General features: G+C 46.2%; 1 long non-coding RNA gene across 1 annotated transcript in view; it reads left to right on the top strand.

The window, feature by feature from the left end:
- Window positions 1-6: 6 nt before the first annotated feature.
- Window positions 7-17611, top strand: part of LOC121669355 — a 26970-nt gene continuing 9365 nt past the window's right edge. Inside the window, exon 1 of the long non-coding RNA XR_006017737.1 lies at window positions 7-391. This is a non-coding gene — a long non-coding RNA (uncharacterized LOC121669355). The remainder of the gene's footprint in view (window positions 392-17611) is intronic.

The raw sequence follows: 17611 nt of genomic DNA, 5'->3' as shown, positions 1-17611 counted from the left end.
GGCGGCGGCGCCCGCCCCGCGCGGCCGCGGGAGGTGCAGTTCCCGCCCGAGCGCTGAGGGGGCGGGCGGACATTGCCGTGTGGTGACACGGTCGCGGCGGGCTGCGACAGATGAGACCGTGCGGAACCAGCAGCCGCTACCCAGGGGAGCTCTGAGTGTGCACCTGGGATAGCCCCCCCGATATCCGCCTGGCTCCGCCCTCAGGAGTCCCGCCAGCCTCACGCAGGTCTGGGTGCCTGCCTGCTGGCCCTCGCTCCCTTCGGGCGTTTTCGAGGAAGAACTTCCCTGGACGCCTGGGTTCATCAAGCACTTCGTCCAGCCTGTAAGCGGCTCTGTCTCCTGTCCCGACCACTCGCTGTTGCCAAGGCCTGATTCAATTTGAACATCTAGGGTAAAGTCACAAATCTCATCATTACGGTATAAAGGTTCAGACTGATTTGTATAAATTTCTCTGCAGCTTCAGGGCTGTGGATTGCAAGGAATCATAGAATCATGGAATGGTTTGAGTTGAAAGGGACTTTAAACATAATTTAGTTCCAGCACCCCTGCCATGGGCAGGGACACGAGACTAGGTTGCTCAGAGTTCCATCCAACCTGGCCTTGAGCACTTCCAGCAATGCGGCATCCACAGCTTTAGGCAACCTGTTCCAGTGCCTCATCACCCTCACAGTAAAGAATTTTCACCTAATATCTCATCTAAACCCATGCTCTTTTGGCTTTAGTCCTTTCCTCCTTGTGCTGTCACCACATGCTCTTGTAAAAAGTCCCTCCCTATCTTTCTTCAGGTACTGGAAGGCCGCAATTAGGTCACCCCTCAGCAGTTACTGTTCTAGGCTGAACAGACCCAATTCTTTCAGCCTTTCCTTGTAGGAGAGCTCATCCATCCTCCTAATCATCTTGGTGGCTCTCCTTTGGACTCATTCCAACAGGTCAATGTCCTTCAAAGTTTGGATGATCTTTAAAGATCCCTTTCAACTCAAGCTATTCTATGGCTCAATGAAAGAAGAGAACTGAGAATTGGTGGTTGAGCACCACCAACATAGTGTGTAGGAACTTCACTTTGCAAAATGGTTTGTATGAATGCAGTCTTTAAAGCTACCCTCCACTTAGTGTTTGGTATTTGGTTTGGGTCAACTCGGTCATATTTGGCCATTCTTTAGGAGACAAGCTTATCAGCTTGGTACTAGATGCAACACCCGTGCTGATAGGCAGCCAAATGAATGTAGGTCAGAGGGGCTGGGGTTAAGAAGATACCATCCAAACACGAATCCAGATCAGTCAATCGATGTATCTTCCCAAGGGTGAATTTGGGAAGCGCTGTCCCATCTCCACAGGGTCTGTCTATTCAAATGTCAACACTAAACATTCATCTTTCCTTGCTTGGTGGCCTTGAATTTCAGGAAGAGGAGCTGTGGCTGCTCATTAATAGGAAGGAACCACATTTATGCCAAGTTTCTGCAGAGTGAATTCTGATAAACCCCAAAAGCCTCCAACTCCACTTGTCGTAAAGACCTCTTTTGTGTGAAACTGAGTGGGTCCTGTAGGTATTTGTAGATTTGGGTGGAGAAATTATTACCAGAAAACAGACCAAAGAGGAAAAGCATGTGCTGACAAGGAGCATGAAGGTTTCCCAAGGACTGCTAAATTCCACAGACCTGTAGCTCTACTGAATTTGCAAGAGCTGAAAAATCCAGGCACCGAGTGCTCACTCTGTGCAAGGCCACAAGTGAAAACTGGGATCAACCCCTGGCTGCATGACTGGAGGGCAGCAGCTCCTGCAGGCAAAGTCTGCAGGATCATGTGTGCAGCCATTGGAATAAGTGACTTTGAGGGACTTTCTGAGCACCTGCTTGGAAGGTGCTAGTGCTAGCACAACCCTCTACTGGAGTTGTCCTTATGGGGGAATAAGTGAATCTTTGTGTATTATCTGCTATTAATAGGAACAACTTCCTAGAGTGAAAACCTTGAGTACTTCTGTCTGTCCCATCATAACCTCTTGTTGCACAGCCAAACATTTTTTTAAGCAAATCAGGAAAATTAATCCCGTCTTTTCATCTTCTCCTAGAGATCCTCTGTCTTCCTTTTGATTTCTGCATAGAGGTCTGCTTTTTTTCTTTTTCTCTACAGTCCTTCTTAGAGCTGCAGTAGTCATAGATCCAACTAGAGGCTGGTCTGAAGACTCCCCCAAAAGTGTGAACCTTAGTGTGGTAAAAACAAAAAATTGTCAAAACTGTTAAATATCTATATTTGCCTCCGCTGGTCTCCCTCAGTCTTAGCCATCTCTACATCACTAATCCACCCATTAGTTCTATCAAAGTTTTCTGTCTTCCCTCTCAGGTTCCAGACCAGATTTTCCTGCTTCTTTCCTGGCTGACTGAATAGAGACATCAGCGCACTCTTCCAACACCATTTCTGTTTGTTTCTCACAGCTCTCTGCTAGTCTCCTACACAGCCACTAGAGCTGTAGTAGTTCACTCTGTAGCAAAGGTTATTTCGGGTACTTTCTCTGAAGCAAATAGTAGGAGTGGTAGTCAGCATAAATGTTTAATAGGCCCTGAGAGCTAAGACTTTAAGATGAAGCTCCTTTTGAAGCTACATTTACAGCCTCTGCTCTCCCAGGCTTTGTATAATGAAAGCACCCCAGGCCACTGTGGTGTGGTTTTGGCATGGGCTGTAGTTCCCCCCAAGCACTTTGGATGGTTGTAAGCCTCAGAACCCCTTGACTCTCACTTCAAACACAGCCTTTGCCTCACCTTCTCTACCTTCTTAATTTCCTGTAAATCCAGAGCTCCGTGCAGGAGCATCTGGCTCTGATCTTTGATACCCTCCCTCAAACACAGCCCCTCCCTCATTTTTTTTCTCTGCCAAATCAAGCATAAACACCCACAAATTTACTTTCATCCTGTTCCATGTGCCCGGAGTGGAAAATCACTTGGCTGTAAATCTGATGTCCTTGCTTTACATATTCAACATAGGTTAGAAGAAGGGTGCTTGGGAAAGAGTTTGGTTCTCCAAGCTTCTTATAAGACTGAGTTGAAGAAAACATACTTCCTACATGTTGAGTTTCTCTCAGAGCTGTGGTCTGGCTTTTCTTTGCTGCTATCTGCTTGAGCAGGGGTGGCATTGGGGGCTGTTCTCCTTTAATTCATCCTTCTGTGCCAAATGGAAGTCCTAGGCTTCCTGAATTCCTCAGATAACGGGGAATATTTCCTATGAAGAATGGCCATCTCAGCAGAGGGAAGAAAGAAGCTGTACAGGCTGCTGAGCTTCAAAACCTCTGCTTGATGTTATCAGGGCTTCTGGGGATGGCTCCAGTCTTTCTCATAAGAAGCCACACAGCTTCTGGAGAGTGAAGATTGTTTCCTGTTGGTGAGATCCTTGTGGAGCTCCTTCTCCCCTTGGCCCTGAGCTGTGTCTCATAACATGCAGCCCTGTGGAGGTGTTGGACTGTGGCTGTCAAGATTCAGGAAAGCTGGCCACAGCTGCAGTACATGGCTTGGGGATGTTTGGTATTGAATATTCAATTATTTTATGCGAATGAGGGGAGTTATAAAAGTGTTACAGCAACTGGAGCACTGCAGAGAAGTGTAGTGCCAGAATGGGACACTCAGTAAGGGTTGGGGTCATGAACGAAGGCTCATACTAAGTCTCTGCAGGGTCTGCAGAACCTCGGGTTGGACTGGGCAGAACAATGCCAGGGACCCCAGAGTTTGGTTTTGATGAAACCCCATCAGAGTGTGCCAGTGAAGGAAGCCACTAACCCAGCCCTCAACCCAGCCTGAGGATTAGTCAAGGCAAAGGAAACAATGGAGCTTCCAAGAAACAGTGGGAAAGGCATCTGTAGCTCAAGCCCAAGGTTAAAGTTTAAGTAGCTGTGCATACTGTGTGAGCAACACAAACCAACTACATCTGGTGCTTGGGAAAAGATGCAAGAACTGCAGTGGCTTCATCCCTTGAGGGATTTGTATGTGCCAGAGGATGCCTGTGCTCATGACAGTGATGACAGTGTCATAAAAATTTTTTCGTACTGGTAGCAGAGTGCAGCAGCCCCGAAGAGGAAGAAGGACACCAATTTAGTGTGTGAATCGAATATGTAAGTACACATACAAACATGGGGCCAGGAATATATCTAAGGCTTTTATTTGTACCCCTTAAAAACAGTAGAGACAAATCCATCTTTCTTGGAGGAGTTAACAACACCCAGGACTCCTGCACAGAAGGATGAACCGAGTTCTGGTTCCTCCTAAAGACACTGCACTTGCCACTAGCAGTGTCATTGCTGCAGCTACTTTGTTTCCCAAAGGCCACCATCACTGGAGAATTCCTAGATGTTTGTGACTCCAGGGATATTAAGTCATTGAAGGTGTTAAATTATCGAAGCACAGAACTGTAATTGTGAGCATCTTGTGAACTGAGGGACCAAAAGTCACCAACGCCCCCGCACAAACCAAAAACTAGAAAAGGCAAATTTGTAGCGGTGGAGCATGGGGGGGATGCTTGGAAAGTAAAAAGCCCTTTGTCTCATCAAGAGGATGTATTCAATATTTGTACCCATTTGCTTTTGCTTTTGAGTCACAGGACACCACCACCAGCTGAAATTGAGCACATTCCTATAGAAAAAGCCTTGGCATTAGGCCATGGCTGTAAAGACTTTTAAAAATCTGTTTGCGAGGCCATGTTAACTAAAACTGATCATAAATCACTTTTTGCCATTGCCAGTGGGGATCTGGCAAACACCTTCCTGCAAACAGAACGTCTCTTTCTTTAGCTACAGTTGTATAACTTGCAAATTGAATGCGAACCTGAGAAAGATTTAGTAGTTGCAGGCACACTCTCTAGAGCCTTTGACAAAAATTCTGTGGAACAAAGTCCCAGGCTAGATTATGGATATGTCAACTGGGGAAAGCAAAATAGAAAAACCCAGCCTTGTTGGTTTTAAAATGAAATGCAGAATTTTATTGCTGGTGGTTTGCTGAGGACGAGACACTGCAGGATGTAATTAAGGTTCTACTAGAAAATGATTTGCACAGCTTATTCTGTCCCTGTTTCAGTTTAAAACGATTTAGATACCACTTCTCTGAGGCATGAAGAAAACTGATCCTTGAAGTGTTGCAGGAAAATAAAGACACAGAAAGCCATTTAGAGCCTGAAGGCAGCGTGAGACATCCCTGCCTCCCTCAATAGTCAGAAATACAAGCGATGTGAAATGGAGGAGTGTGTGCTGGTGGAAAACACTCGCCCTCTGGAAGGAAGTTAGGGAAGTAGGCTGGCATCAGCTTGATGTGGGAATCCTGAGCAGCCATTTTCATACTGCACAGTAGTCTTTGAGGGAAGGCACCACAGCTTTGTAATGGGGCAGGTCGCTAGTATCTGCTAGCAGTGGATTTCATATTCATAACATGTCTGTCAATGGACTGCAGGTCAGTGCAATCTTATGTGTATCCCAGCTAATCCCTGGTGCCTGAGTTTACCACACCTGTGGAAAGCGACGCCGAAACTTACTCTGCCAGGAAGGAGGCAGTGTCAATCTGTTGCACTCCTGGCACGCCTCAGTTGCAGTGGATTGTCACATCTGTGCTAGCAGAAACTGATATCATAGTGAGGGTGGGTTGGTTGAGATAAGCGAACAGGAAAAGTGGAACAAGAACGTGGTGTGATTTTGTAGCCTGGGATTGGCAGTGTTTCACATGTGATAGAGATGCACAGTAGCAGAGAGACACAACTACTGAAGATGGGGTGCGCTCCATGGAGACCTCCTGATCATGTGAAGGGGGTTGTTGTGGGCAGTGTGTGCTGTGGAGATACAGATTCATGTTTCCCCAATTCCACAGGGCAGCGGGAGAGTGTAAATGGCTACCTTCCATGCTGGTGGTGTTGGCATCCAGTGTCTGTAGTCTAGAAAAGTAAGCAGCTTCCTAGTGGGCTTTTTGCTAACCATGGGATGGGTTCTCCAGAGGACACTGGCTAGAACACGGGACATATGGGACAGCAGAACATTTCTTAGGGCAACAGACACCTTGTAAGTACTTGTGGTGTCCATTAGTTGGGTGTAGTCGAGCCTGTGTCCCTAGGGAAGCTTTGGGGATGTGTACCTTTCAGAAGCTCTTGGAGGGGGTGCTATTGTGCAGAGGCTTGTGAGAACAGCACCGATCAGAGCTCAGGCATAGATCCATGAAGAGCTCTTTGGGGTTCCTGGTTGGGAGTCATTCCTGGACAATGTGGAACATGGGGGTTCTTCCATGCTGTTTCAGCCAGCAACAAAAGGCATGTTCAGGTACAATGTGCTGAGCACTGCAAGGACTTTGTTTCCTCCTAAAGCCTCAGTGCTGTCACTGCCAGTGTCATTGCTGCAGCTACTTTGCTTCCTGAAGACCATCATGGCTAGAGAATTCCTAGGTGTTTGTGACTCCACTGACATTAAGTCACTGAAGTTGTTTAATCACTGGAGCATGGAACTGTAATTGTGAGCATCTTTGTTACAACTTTTTTTTGCAGAGCTGCACAAAATTTGTGCTTTTCTCTGTCCTAGCATTGCTTGAATGTAATAGAATTTCCTTCTGCTAATAAACTGAGGCATTAAGTTTCTAATTTAGGGATGGGATAAAATGAGTTGTGCTGTGATTTCTAATCACGGGGGAACTCTTCTAATGTGCACACATTCAGTGTTTGTCGTATAAAAATGGTTCCTTAACAATGCCCATTGCAGGTAATTTGTTACTACACAGTGTAAACATTGATTTCTAATGTTTTTTAATAGATCCCCAAGCTACTTAATTATCACTTACTGACCCTTGTTTTCTGATGGTGATTAGTCTAGTTACCTCAAACTTTATAAGACCTGGGTCTCCAGTGGCAGTAGTATGGACAATTTCTTATTCCATATTTAATAGGATAGGATGGTCTCCAAAGCATTACTAGCTCATGTCTTCCCAGAATCAGACTTTACCTTCACAGTGATAGCCCTCTTAGCTGGGCATTTTGAATGTTCTATCTGGTTCAGCAAAAGCTTGTATGAAAGTCAGGGAGAAGCAAATTCAAACCAAAACTTCTCTGGGGTTTAAAAATTGCAGTTTAAAAAATCACAAAGCCTTACTTGTGGTAGGTTTCTTTCAGGTCTGGCACAGTTTTTGGTCTATAAACCTGTTGCATTCTTCAGCACTCATGTCTGAAGCAGTTGAGGAAAGAGACCAACCTGGTTTCTGAGGACAATTTGCCATGAAGAAAATCTGTAGGCTTACTTAAACCCTATGGCAGTTTCATTGACTTGAACAGTTAGCAGAGCTGAACTTCTCCTTTACATTTAGTCTTCCACTGCACTCTGCATCCCCCTACACTATTTAAATGACATTGGCTGTAAGGTCAAGGGAAAAGCTGTTTTTGACTCCATTGAGGTACAAAATTGGAGAAAGGCTTTTACTGATCGGAGAGCAGAGCTCCTGGAAGAGATTTCCAAAAGCAGAATTTGGTTTTCTTGTCACCTCTTATTGTCAGAGAACTAGATCTGTCTTAAAAGCAATACTGCTTCAGAGATGCCCAGCAGTCTGAAACAAGCAGTGAAACTTTTCTTATCAAATACAATATCACTGAAAAGTTAGAAAACAGGACTGAAGGATGCATTGGGATGCCTTGTAGTCCATCCCTCTGTCTGATAGCATCTATCTGATATCTGTCTGCCATTCTTGACCAACATTTGCCCTTTTCTTAAAGGCATGCAGTGGTGGGGCCTGCTCAGACTTGTAGCAGTTTTTGGCTCATTTTGGACTTGCTTCCCTTGTGAGTTCAAGTCCTGCCTTCCAATGCTGACACTGTAAATCCCATGTAGCCAGTCCTACCCCTGTCTACTACATTTGAATAGCTGATTTCTCCTAAGCAACTGTAGAATTTTACATGTCTTCTTTGAATTACATGGAGTTTTTTTCCCAGACTTTCTCAGATAATCAAACATGTTTTGAATACTAAGTCTGTTTTCCAGCATATTTGCAGCCTCTCCCAACAAGGTACTATCTGAAAGTTTAATAAGATCAGCCTCTGTTTCTTCATTCTTGTCATAAGTGAAAATATTTAATAATACAAGTTCTGGGAGAGTTCTCTACAAAAATCTTGCTTGATGCATCTTTCCTGTTTGAGGGAGAAGGAGCAGTAACTTCCCTGGATATGAAATTTCCCTCTCCTCCAACTAACAGTCAAGAACAATAATTTTCAGATTGTGAAACATTCCAAGTTTAAAATCTTTTACTAAAAAAAGTCTCCAAAGGCTGGGCAAGCACAAAATATGCCTAAGAACAGAATTTATTCATAGATTGTAGAGGATCCGTGCTCTAGCCATACAGTCCATAAACATTCAAAGGGAGATGATCTGCTCAAGGAAATTCTTTAGGGATTTATGGTATCCTGCCAGACACCTACCAAGACCAGACTCCTCCTGGCCTTAAAGCTGGAACGTTACAGAAATAGTCTCAGCAGATTGTGGAAGAGAAAAAAAAAACCAACCCAACAACCCACAAACCTGTGGATTTAAGCCTTTTGGAATAGGCATGACCTCTATAGAACACTTGGAAATTCCTTAAAGGTTTTATTCCTTTGAGAAAACCCTCATGGTTTGGTGCTTCTGATTTTTGGGTTGCACAGTGATCTCATACTGGTGGTACAGTGATCCGCACGTAGTCAAGTCCTTCTCAGACATATTCCTAAGGGTCCCTAGACATTCAAATGGCCAACAGGAGGGCTTGAATTTTTGAGGGTAATGATGGTACCTTCCAGATTTAAGCCAACCTCCAAGTGTTTGGTATCAGGAAGACAGTCTGCAGTAGGCAGATCATTGCAAATGGTTCTGCTGCAGTTCAAAGGGACCTAAACAGCTTGGAGAAATGGCCAGCAGGAGTCTCATGAAGTTCTACAAAGGGAAATGCCAAGCTCTGTCCCTGGGCAGGAATAACCCCAAGCCACCAGTACAGGCCAGGGATTAAGAGGCTGGAAAGCAGCTTTACAAAGAAGGACCTGGGGGTCCTGGTGGACATCAAGCTGAACACGAGCCAGCAGTGTGCCCTTGTGGCAAAGGTCAACACCCTAGAAAAACATCACCAGCAGGTCAAGTGAGGTGGTCCTTCTGCTCTGCTCAGCACTGAAGAGGCACATCTGGAGTGATGCTCAGTCCTGGGCTTCTCAGTACAAAACATACATGTGCTACTGGAACAGCTCCAGCAAAGGACCAGGAAAATAATCACAGGCTTGGAGCACTTCTTACATGGGGAAAGGCTGAGAGGGCTGGGGCTGTTCAGACTGGAGAAAGGTGTGATCTTATCAAGGTGCATAAATGCCTGATGGAAGGAAGACAGAGACAGACTCTTCTCCATGGTATATAGTGAAAGGACAAGAGGCAACAGGCACAAGCTGAAACACAGGAAGTTTTGTCTGGAAAACTCTTCTTTGTTTTTTTACTGTGATGATGGGTTGAATACTGGAACAGGTTTGAATACTGTCCAGAGAGGTTACCAAGTCTCTGCATATGAAGATATTAAAAATCTGACTGGATACAGGCCTAAGCAACCTGCTCTAGTTGAAGCATCTTTGATCAGGGCTGAAACAGGAAATGTTCAGAGATCCCTTCCCATCTCAATGATTTTGTGAGTCCTGGGGACACTCTTACATATTCCTCTCGAGCATCCATGTGTGGCATCATCATAAACAGGGCCCTGACTTGAGCCCCAGTTTGCACAGAAACCCAAAGAAGGGAATTCACATTTTGATGTAGGGGAATGAGAGAAAGGTGTCTGTTCTTTGTGTCTCTCACACTTAGCAGAGACACCTCTATGTGTGCCAAGTGATGCCAAATTTGCATTTTACACATAACTAACTCTGGAAAGGCAAAAGGAGGCAGGGAAAAAAGCCCTGTGTGATGTAAGTGCACACCTTTCCATTTGTACAGGGCTGGATCCATGATCAAGAAACCTCTCACTCCATTAGACACTTCATCCTTTATTGTCACAGTTAGTGTTTTCCTATTAGTATGTTTTTAATTACAGGCATAGATGGACATGTAAATCATGCCCCATCTGAACTAATGAAGAAGCAATTTCATTTTCTTTCCCATAGTGGGAGAGGACACTGATGAAGCCACAGCCCTGACATGAGGTACCATTAGTTCTAATGACCTGCTTGAAAAACATGTGATGGGGAGCTGTGCAGCTGCCACCATGGGAAGAGCTGGGAGCGTTGCCGAGTGAGGAACACGAGCTTTCTCCAGAGGCAGACTCCAGTTTCTGTACAGGGAACCCACATTCTTTGTGCATTTCCACAGGGTGTAGGGAAATGGGACTGAAACAGAAGACAGAGGCTGTGTATCAAGAAACGCTTTGCTGGTGCAGCTGACGTCCTCTCCACGTAGAAACAACCCAGCAGAGCCTGGAAAGCTGGGCAGTGAGCAAACAGCATACAGGATTTTATGTATGGTACATTAACAGTGTATATTTTTCTCAGCTTCTCAGGGAGACCTTTTTCAGTTCTGTCTAGATCTTGTTTCAACATTCTTTTTCCCCAGGTTGTAGGGCCTTTGTGTGCACTGCAGTGACACTTCTGTGGATATAGTCTGTCCAGTAGGCCCTGATATGCAGTTATTGCTGCTTTCTGAAGGCATCTCTAGGATCCTGAGAAAGAAATAATTCTTCAGTGCACAAGTAGGTCAGAGGGCGTTATCTATTGCTCAAATATAAGATTCCTCTCCTACCGTGGGGGGCAGAACCTAGTGTTTCTACTTCAGGTTGTTTTGAGACAGAGCTGCGTGGGTTACCCTGGAACAAAAGAAGGCAAATATTGCAAAAGGGCCATTCTAATGTGTACCTAAAGTCTGATTGGTATTTCCATACTGCTTCTCTATATCACAGAGCAGCAGTGGTCCAGTATACTGACACACAACAATTCTGGACTGAATTTGAGGGCTGGCCTGTTACTGGAATGTCACTGGTGCTGTGTGGGGGAGAGCAGCAGGAGAGGCCATTGTATCACTGCATCTGGGTGCCGTAGAAAGCTCCTTTTGTCAACAGCTGGCCTCTGTAACCAGGTGGTTTGGACTGGAGCTGCAAAGTGCTGCCATGATGTTGGTATCAGCAAGTTCTGGCTGCAGAGGCATCAGCCCCTGAGTGCCACCTTCTGTGGAGCCGAACTGGCTTTCTCTGAGGGCATTTCCAACAGAATCCAAGATGCAGTGACAACAGCTGTCTGCCACTGTGACACACAGACAGCTCTCTGTTGCATACTCTCTCCCTGGCACAGCTGGCTGCTGAGCTCTCTCAGTCCCAGTCCTGCCATCCCCATAGGACCTCTGCAGTAAAATAAAATGGCCTGCGGGTCTGGGGTGAGGCTGCTGGAGCTTCTATTATCCCAGATCTGAGACTCCAGGAAGAAGGAAGAATTTCTCCTTCCCAGAACAGTGTTTCTAATTAGTTTTAGTTTCAGGCAAATAATTTTTGGATGAACTGGCATCCTTCAGCAGGATGATAATACTTCAATGTGCTGCTTTTGGGGCCCTGTGCGTTGTGCATTAGTCTCTCCTGCCTTGAAAGAAGAGATGTCTGTATTTACAGGTTTATCTAGACAACATTGTATCCACGTGGAGTAGCATACACTGAAACTTTAAAATGTGCCAGACTCCCTATTTTTTTTAACCTTCAAGCCAAAGGGTGTTTCTGACTTGTTCTTTACTGTGCCCTCTTTGAAAGGGGGGAATGTTGTGTTGCAGAAGTGGCAGCCTTGGGCAAGAAGTAGTGTGTTATTCGTCTCACCAGCTCTGAGGTTCAGTGCCAGCGTCACTGCACTTTACCTTGCTCTCCCCTCCTGTCCTTTTTTCCCTCCCGAGGAGCAGAGAGAAAATGCTGCCCCTGTCATTAACCTGTATCCATTCAGGGGCTCCTGCCTCGGTCTCCAGCAGAAGTGGAAGCAGCCCCTGCTGCTGGAGCATCTTCAGCTGCAACCCTGCTGAGGTGCCCCTCCTGCTGCTGAAGTGTAAATCCCCAGCAGCTCTTTTAACCACCCTTCTCATGCTACTTGAAAAATAACTTTCTCTTGTCATTAACGCTGATCTATAGCCGCATTAATGTGTGAAATCACTGGGTGTGAAAATAGTGTACTAACCACTACTTAATGTAATATTACCACAGTAATGTCTCTAAAAATATCTTGTCCACTTGATTGCTTTCATTGTGAACTAGAGATAATGTACCACTTACAGCTGATGATTAAAATTCATAAAGCTTTGGTTCTTAATTACAGCAACTTGCAATCAAAGTGAAATGTCAGATCCTGAATGTTGTTTATCTGTATACAAATTCTCAAAACCAAGAAAATATAAGGATCGTCTCCACAACAAAGCTGAGCTGCTTTGCTGTAAGTTTAAGTAAAATAAATACACATGTGAGTATATATTGAGACAGGCTGGAATCAGTGAGCATGAGATCTTTGACAAGGCAGAACTCACCTCGTATGAAATGCACATCTTTGGAAAATATGTTGATGAAGATGGAAATGTAAACTTCATAGAAAACTGTTGTGGATGGATGGAAGTAACTATTTGATATGCTGTGAATAGAAATTTTGCAAGTCAGGCTCAAGGTTAAACCAAAGATGCAGATATCTGAAAATGCGGAGATGGATTCCCACTGCCGCTGGGAATTACTACGATGGCTGGCAGGAGAGGGTAGTGTCCTTGGTTTCCAGTGTCAAAGTGACCTAACTGTAATCATGCTCTTGGTCAGCAGTGGCACTGCATGACAAAAATCACATCCTTTTGGGTGCCTTCAGCACCTCATTTCCAGAGATATGGTAGTTTTTTTCAAGTTAATGCTAAGCCCTGAGGGTTTGCTGTGCTCTGAGATGTATCTTACCCTAAATTTACTAACACAAGCCCTAACTCCAAGTCAGCATAGCTCCCTCCCTTTTGACTTTTTCTTTTTTTTTTTTTTTTGTTCTGGTATGTGAGATACAGACATAGCTAAGTGTAGAAACTACAGTTCTATTCCATTTATAGTCCTACTGGCTTTCTCCATTTGTTGCATCTGTCCTGTGCCAGTCTGGAAAAATCCAAACCAGAGGGAGCCAATTTATCATCTTTTTCCAACATCATTAAAATAAAATAACATTAAAACAATAGGATCCCTTCCTTACTAAATCTGAGTAGCTCCATTTATTTCTTCTGATTCAATGTCATTCTGAAGGAGATCTGACCCATTATTTGTAAACTTCTTTAGAAAAGCTATTTTTTTCCACAGGGTACTCCCACTGTCTCCACACTGATTATCTTTTGCCAGTAGATTTAAAAAAGAAAAGAATCTTTGCATAAATGGGAAATCAAAGCTTGACAATGATATTAATTTTTTCATGGTTTCCATACCACCTCTCCCTTCAGTGTTACTCTTCCTGGTGGTTTTTGGGCATCTTTGCAGTGATACTAATGAGGAAAATATTCAGCTTTAGAGCTGCCCCAGTGTAGCCAAGTGTTACTGCCTTGGCAGTTTGTTCCAGAGGCATTTGCTGTTTGCCTACCTCTGTTCCAGCTGCACTGGCGAGCAATTTTGAAACACGAGAACCATTTCCTCCACTGGCCGCATCACGCAGCCCTGATTCACTGGGACTGGCCCTGGCACAGAGTGGTCCTGCTGGCTCTCATGGCTGGTTTGTAGCTGTCTGCTGCAGTTTACACCCCTTGCATATCTTGACCAGCATAATGAGTTTGCAGTGTGGAAGGATTTCTCTGGCTGTGTGGCTTGGTGAGCTCCTTGGTACGTGCTCTCTAACACCAGGCTTAGCCACCTAACAGCTCCACACTTCTGCCACTGCTGCTGGAGCTGTCCTGCTCAGACAGCTTTTCTCCATGTGGATCATGCTTTAGTTGGAGTGAGTCTGTTCCTGGTTGCTCTTCTGTGCCCGCTTCATGGGTGCCATCCAGAAGACATGCCCAGCCGCAAGCAAAGAGAAGCCTCTGAGCAAGCCAAGTGAGTCACCTTCCCACCCCACTTCTACCCCTTCCCAACTTCAGGCTCTTCTTACAGGGTCCTGCTTGAAGCTTTTCTCTACTTAGTACCTGCTTCCTGTTTCCGTATGTAAGGTGTACGTGTCACAGTCCAGGCCGAAAAAGAACATTCTCATTATTTAGAAATACTGTCTCATCCTTCCTCTTGACATTCCAGACAGAAAATTTAATGCAAAGGTCCTGTTCGTCTTTTATGTTGCAGATACCTTGGCCCCTCACATCTCAAGCAACAAGTTTGTAATATATTCTTTTCTGCTAAATCTGTAAAACCCATACATTCTGCTGCCAATGTCTAGTCGTTTATGTCAAGTATTTTGCAGCTGTAACCAGCATCTGTATGGATCTCTTCACTTCCGAAGCTCCTAGTCTTCTTCCAGAACCTCCACAAGCTCATTTGCAGGTATCTCAGGTATCCCTTCCTTCCTGTGGCACTGTATTCCTCTCTGTTTACTTTTCAGTCCCACTCTTGGGACTGTTCATGGTCCCTGGGAGGTTTAGGTGCTTCTCTTGGGAGCTCCAGGTGCAGTGAGGACATGAAAGGAGATGTCCTTAGCTAAACTTTGTCTATGTGGAGCACAGAGGTACAGATAAATGCCCCAATTTTCACAGTAGAGTTGCAGCAGGCATGATGTGGCACAGCAGTGCAGAGATAGGTAGCCAGGAGCTGCCTGGCTTGGGGGAGGAATCCAGGATTTTCTGAGCAGTCCAAGCCCACCAAGGAACGTGTCCTCTAGAGGCAATGTCTGACAGTTATCCCACTCACACGAAACACCACATGTTGAGAAATTTAATGTGAACACAGTGGGCTAGGTTTGCATTTCACCTGTTGCCTCCTCACACTTCCCAAATGATGCAAAAAGGTCTAGGCATCAAAGGGAAGGCAGCCCCTGGCAGTCATGCTCTGTGCCACTGGAAATCCTGCAGGTTCCTGCTGCCATATGCTGCAGGTTGCTCGGGGAGGGAAGGCTCTCTTGTGCCTCTCACGTTAGCCTTTTATTCCTTATAACAAGTCCGGGACTGGTGATGACAGCTTTGCTCCTGGGGTGAGATAGTTAATTTAGATTGGGCACCTGTTGCTTCCTTGTCCTCTCTGGCTGAGGATACATCTCCTTTAAATACTGTATCTGTTAACTGCTCTGTGAGCAAGAAATCAGACTGTGCAAAGGAGGCGAAGAGGTACAACATGCAAAAAACATGTCCTCCCACTCTCCCTTTTCCCCAGGATAGGCGATGTTTGACTTCGCACTCGAGGAAGCAGCTGAGAAATCCTTCGGATGGTTAAACATTTCAAATGGTTTGGATGGCTATATGTCCTAGATTTAAAAATTTCACAGAAGTACTTGAGTTACAAAGTGGACCATGAAATGTTTATGGAGATGTTCTTACCCTCCTGCTACTGACATCAGAACAAATAATGGAGTAAGGAATGGGAGGTGAGAATTTTAGGGTAACAGGATAGTAAATGGGTGATGCTAAGTTTCAAAATTGATTTCTTATTCTTAGAAAGGAAAGACTACACTTGTCCGGTTTTGGTTTCCCTTGTTTCAGAGATTATTTAATTTCTGTGAAAATTTGTCCTTTGGATTTAATAGCATTTATATTTTGAGTGAAGTTTTTTCTCTCAGAGGGCTGTGGTTCGGGTGACCGTGGGCTGAGGCTTGGACTAACCAACAGTCTAACCAACAGGGAATCCAAAAGGGAATATTGCCAGTGCTGGTAAATTACCATTAAGAGGCAAATGTGTATTCTGGAAATAGAGCTTCTCATTCAGCAGCATGAAGTGAGCGATTTTTCTTTCACTCTGCAGTGAATATGATGGTGGTGAATGGTCCTGGCCTGAGCACCCTGGGAATTGAGCCCTGTGTAAGCCCTCAGCAGAGAGGCAAAGGATCCTGGCTACAGGCTGCTCTTCCCATCCGGTTTCAATGATGGAAGAGGAAACAGAGTTTATACAAAACCTAGCCCAACCCCCAGAAACATCTCGCTTTGTTTATGTTCAGAGCTAAGCCTGCGACTCTCACTGTTTGGAAGAGCTATCCAGGCATTTCTCCATCTGACTGATTTCACATCTATTCCTTGATCTCATCGAGAGATCTGGCTTTTAGCTCCCGCTCATGACGTCCCACTTTTCTCTGTCTCTCTCTCTCTCTCTCTGTGTCTTGCTCTGCTCTCCAGAGTCTGAAAGATCCCTGTATAACGTGATTATGCAACCATGCAAATGGACACGGTTCTTTTCATTTACTGCAAACCCTGCTTCGTGTCTCCCGTTAGGAAAATAAAATCCTCTGTGAGAGACACGCTGTAGAAGGTAGCAGGAAGGGAGTTCTGTGTGTCTGGGTCTGAATGCTTGAAGGTGGTATTAGAGATGGAAACAGACTATTTGAAGTAAACCAGTGTGCCACCATCTCTCCACAGGAACCAGCATCAGTTAATAGACTCAGACAGCTCTCCTCTGAATCCTTTCCCCCTAGGAAATGGCAGATATTCGCCTTCCTGGTTGTTTTCCTCAGCTGGAGGTCTCCCCCCCCGCTCCCGCCCAAGCCGAGCTGCAGGAGTTGCGCGGTGCGGCTCTCCCCGAAGGCCAATTTGCACCCTCCCACTGTAAACAGGCAGCTGCTTCTCCGCTTTGCGCCCAGGCGGGAGGGCCTCGGGGGGCACTTAAACACTCCCCGCTGCCGCTGCTGCTGCTGCTGCGCCCGGCGCTCGGCCAAGGGCTCCCAGCACCCGGCCGAGGCTGACGGAGGACGAGAAACGTGGGAGTCCCTTACACACGGAGGAAAGGAAAAAACGCCCAAAGCTTGTATTACTTGGTTAAGATTCAAGACACCTCGGCCACCCCATGTTATCCTTGTAAGTGAAGATGTCCCTCTCCACCGCGATAGGAGTAGGACCTGTTCAGTTCTGGTGGCCTTTCTCATCACAGTGCCCCAGTCCCTTTGCCAGGGTTTCGTGACCCTTATCCCACGGGATGATCCCATGGGTCGTCCTTGGATCACATGTGCTAAGAGCAAAGCACTTCGGGCAGGCTCAGGTCTGCCACTGCTGTGGGCTGCAAGCTTGCGTCCGTCTTCCTCCCGCAGCATCTTCCTCACTGCCTGACGGTGGTGAGGGGATGCATCAGCTCTCTCCGAGTCTCCTCAAAAGCTGTTTCTCCATCTCACTGCCCCTTGAGGAGGGTCTCATCTATCCAGAAAGCCCCTCTTATGGAGGAGACAGGGCTCCCTCGGAGACTGGGACAGAAGTTTGCAGCTACAGCGTTCTGACAAGCGGAGGGAGGGACGGAGGAAGGAAGGGAGCTCCATGATGCCGCGGCAGGGCTGCAGGAGAGGGGCCGCCAGACTCGGAGAAGGCACAGAGCAGGGGTGCCCCGGCAGGGCGGGGCGGGGGGCTCGGAGGGACCCCCGGGACGGGGAGGACTCGGAGGGACGCCGGGATGGGGGCGCTCGGCGGTGCCGCCCTGCAGGGGGAGCCCCGCCCGCAGCTCCTCGCCCGGCCCGCAGGGGGCGATGGAGGGCCGGGGCTGCCCGCGGGACCCGAGCGCGCGTCCCTTCCCTTCCCTTCCCTTCCCTTCCCTTCCCTTCCCTTCCCTTC

Source organism: Corvus kubaryi, unplaced genomic scaffold (assembly GCF_017639235.1).
Source record: "Corvus kubaryi isolate FWS band 111438036 unplaced genomic scaffold, C.kubaryi_AGA036_p1.0 37391, whole genome shotgun sequence".
Lineage (NCBI taxonomy): Eukaryota > Metazoa > Chordata > Aves > Passeriformes > Corvidae > Corvus > Corvus kubaryi.
The sequence above is the reverse complement of the archived record's forward strand: the minus strand, read 5'-3'. Positions and strand labels throughout refer to the sequence as shown.